Source organism: Chiloscyllium plagiosum, chromosome 22 (genome assembly GCF_004010195.1).
Source record: "Chiloscyllium plagiosum isolate BGI_BamShark_2017 chromosome 22, ASM401019v2, whole genome shotgun sequence".
Classification (NCBI taxonomy): Eukaryota; Metazoa; Chordata; class Chondrichthyes; order Orectolobiformes; family Hemiscylliidae; genus Chiloscyllium; species Chiloscyllium plagiosum.
Window position 1 is genome coordinate 52,729,812 of NC_057731.1, and position 3,980 is coordinate 52,733,791.

Genomic DNA, 3,980 nt, shown 5'->3' on the forward strand with positions numbered 1-3,980 from the left:
CCCTTTCTCCTGTCCCCACTCTCTCCTCTCTCTCTCTCTCCTCTCGCTCTCTCTCCTCTCTCTCTCTCTCCTCTCTCTCTCTCTCCTCTCTCTCTCTCTCCTCTCTCTCTCTCTCCTCTCTCTCTCTCTCCTCTCTCTCTCTCTCCTCTCTCTCTCTCTCCTCTCTCTCTCTCTCCTCTCTCTCTCTCTCCTCTCTCTCTCTCTCCTCTCTCTCTCTCTCCTCTCTCTCTCTCTCCTCTCTCTCTCTCTCCTCTCTCTCTCTCTCCTCTCTCTCTCTCTCCTCTCTCTCTCTCTCCTCTCTCTCTCTCTCCTCTCTCTCTCTCTCCTCTCTCTCTCTCTCCTCTCTCTCTCTCTCCTCTCTCTCTCTCTCCTCTCTCTCTCTCTCCTCTCTCTCTCTCTCCTCTCTCTCTCTCTCCTCTCTCTCTCTCTCCTCTCTCTCTCTCTCCTCTCTCTCTCTCTCCTCTCTCTCTCTCTCTCCTCTCTCTCTCTCTCCTCTCCTCTCTCTCTCTCTCTCCTCTCCTCTCTCTCTCTCTCCTCTCTCCCTTCTTGTCAGATTGTCTCGGTCTTCCCCTCACTCTGACATCAGTCTCCATCTGCCTGCTGACTGACCATGATAAATCACAATGATTCTGGTCTTGTTATCTTAACCAGATTATCCACCGGGAGCTGACAAGTGAGGCTTTTAGCAAAGGATTTGTCATAACAAGATCTTCCTCTGACATTTAACAGACAGTTTGAAAACTCAGATCAATCAGACTGTCCTTGAAAAATAAAATTATGTCACCCAATTTTGAAAGAGCATAAGATTTGAAATGTCATGATATGGTGAGTTCTGTTCAATTTGTGTGTTTGGATCTTGTTAAGTGCAGACTCAGGGTTAATTCAGTGCTTTCTCTCTTCAATATTTGTTTTGAAAGTTATGTGCAAACAGAATAATTGGATAGGAATTAATGCGGATATCGCCATACCAACACTTATTGCACCCGTACCAATTTCTGCACAGAGATATTTTGGTTGAGGTGTTAACTTACTTAAAGTCAGTCGATCAGGGAAACAGCTTTAAAATTTCATATAGCACCATCACTGGCAGCAATTCCATTTATTTGGCCTCGACTATTATTTTAAAATGTTGATATACAGTCGCCAACATGTGTAGTAAATAAATGGTCTCCTGGCTCAATTTAGTGCATTCACTTCCTGAGCTCGAGAGGTTTTATTTTTACATGCTTTCAACATCAGATAATGAAAGAATTTCAAACCCCCCGCTGCCTCGTCAGCCCAGCCAGAAATTTCAGAGGAACAGCAAAATTATATCAAGCGTGAAGATTCATTTTTTCTATTTTCTTGTGTTCCCTGCCTATTGTTAGTGACATCCCTCTGCATCTTGTGTCTTACTTCAAAACCACATCTTCAATCACCCCTTCAACCTGTGTTCGCCAATCTCGGCTTGATGTTTGTGTTTCATTGCCTCCCTCTCTCGGAAACACTGAAGAGTGTCCAGAATTCTAAAACTGCTTTGTAAGGGTGGGTGGATATAGTGTCAGGTTAAATTGCACGCAGAAGGGAGAACCATTTCAAACTTGGAAGTGTTGGAGGACGAAAGAACGTAGGAATTGATGTATGTTATTGTTGTGTTGATGGTTCAAATTGTGCTTTGACGTGCAGTGTACAATCTAATTCTTTTTTTCTCTCTGATTATTCTCCATTCCTACAGTGATTCTGAGTCCGTGACCGAGCAGTGTGGAAAATTATATTGGGAGAATAACTCCGCGATGCTGGAGCGAAGATAGACGCTGGTGTCTTGTCTCACAAAACCTGACTTCAACAGTATTCCATGCCACAGAATGCACAACATGAGCAGTTGTAGTTGCAGAGTGCACCTCCTCATCCCTTTGCTCCTTGGAATTATCCCAGCGATACACGCAATGGATTTGGATAGTATTCCCAGAAGGACAGTATCACTGGATGGTAATGTGACAATTATTCTTTATAAGCATGACTGTAAGGTTTTAACTTATATAGGCTTAGGAAATACAGTATATATCATGGATACTATAGATGGTGTATATACCAGGAATTAATTGGGTTTGTATATCAGGCCACACGTAACTGTGTGCTCTATGGGCTACGTGGTGGTTTCTGTGTCGGTCTTGGTAGGTACTGAATATGTTTATATGTCTGTTAGTGTATAGGACAAGTACATATATTGGGTACTATGCAAGGTTTCTATTAGCAGTTACTAGGGTTGGAGGTATTGACTAGGGTTTATTTATAACTTGCACGAAGTGGATACTAGACAGGGATTATATAGAGTGACTACTGTGCATGACTTACATAACAGTACCATATGGGTCTTATGTTGTGAGTTTAACTGGAGGTGCATATGATGTTATCCAAAGGATGTATAATATGTGCAAACTGTAAAAGGTTTATAAATCTGACGTTGTACAAGGCTTACATTTTGTGGACACAATGTAAACCTTATGCAGCAGATACCCAATTGTGTGTATACATTATATATACATTATATATACTATAGCCTGATAGGTCCAGTACTGGAACATATAGTGGCTACTATGTAGGACTTTTATATAACAGTCATAGAATTATAGAGCTGTATAGCATGGAAACAGTCTAACTCATCTATCCCAACCAGGTATCCTAAATTAATCCAGTCCCATTTGCCAGCACCTGGCCCCTTCCTATTCGTAATCCCATCCATATGCCTTTTAAATGTTATAATTGTACCAGCCTCCACCACTTCCTGTGGCAGCTCATTCCATACACACACTACCCTCTGTGTGAAAAAGTTGCCCCTTAGGTCCCTTTTAAATCTTTCCCCTTTCACCTTAAACCTATACCCACTAGTTTTATATTCCCTCATGGAATAGTAGGCACTATTCTGACATATTGGTTACTATCAGGACTTCCATACAGCTGGTACAATATTATGGACACAATTCAGTTAGTAATGGACCTGCAAGTGATCGTCCCTACAGTGTGGGAACAGATTATTCAACCCATCAAGTCCACACAGCATCCCACCCAGACCCACCCTCATACCATATCCCTGTAACCCTGCATTCCCCAAGGTTAATCCATCTAGCCTGCTCATCCCTGGACACTATTGGGCAAGTTATAATGGTCAATCCACCCTAACCCACACACCTTTGGACTGTGGGAGGAAACTCACGCAGACACGGGGAGAACATGCAGACTCCACACAGACAGTGGCCTGAGGCTGGAATCAAACCTGGGTCCCTGGTGCGGTGAGGCTGCAGTGCTAACCACTGAGTCACCGTCATGAGGAGACAGAATGAATCTCGATGGCTTATTAGCATCTCCGTCCTGTCAGTAGTTCCCTCTGTTTTTCTTCCATATGATATAGTTATATTGAGTTCAGACTTAAGTCCCAGGGCTGCTTCTTTTGGTATCAGTGATTGAAAGCTCCCTCAGATGGAAGTTTGATTGGCTCCAAACTGCGTCATGATCAGGGTGAGAGGGGAAAGATATAAAAGAGACCTAAGGGGCAACCTTTTCACACACAAGGTGGTACGGGTATGGACTGAGCTGCCAGAGGAAGTGGTGGAGGCTGGTACAATTGCAACATTTAAAAGGCATTTGGATGGGTATATGAATAGGAAGGGTTTGAAGGGATATGGGCCGAGTGCTGGCAGGTGTGACTAGATTGGGTTGGGATATCTGGTCGGCATGGACGGGTTGGACCAAAGTGTCTGTTTCCATGCTGTACCTCTCTACGACTCTATGACTCTATATGAAAGAGGAGCAAGGGAAGGCCGGTTGGCCTCTCAATCCTACTGTGCCATTCAATAGTTACAAGGCTGGTCTGATTGGGGCCACATTCTAGTGAAGACCTCTGCTGTTCACCTCAGCTGATGGTAGTGAGTTCCACACTCTGACCACTCTCAGGCTGAAGAAGTTATAACTTTTATGCAAAACCTTTAATTCTGAAAGCTCCA

At 43.6% G+C, this 3,980-nt stretch overlaps 1 long non-coding RNA gene across 2 annotated transcripts in view; it reads left to right on the plus strand.

Moving 5' to 3' along the window:
* The window catches only part of LOC122561346, a 31,706-nt gene that overhangs the window by 19,282 nt on the left and 8,444 nt on the right, over positions 1-3,980 (plus strand). Inside the window, exon 2 of one of the 2 annotated variants that reach the window (XR_006314996.1) lies at positions 1,715-1,968. This is a non-coding gene — a long non-coding RNA (uncharacterized LOC122561346). Of the gene's footprint in view, positions 1-1,714; positions 1,974-3,980 lie in introns of both variants that reach the window. The other variant, XR_006314997.1, reaches the window with a different exon arrangement.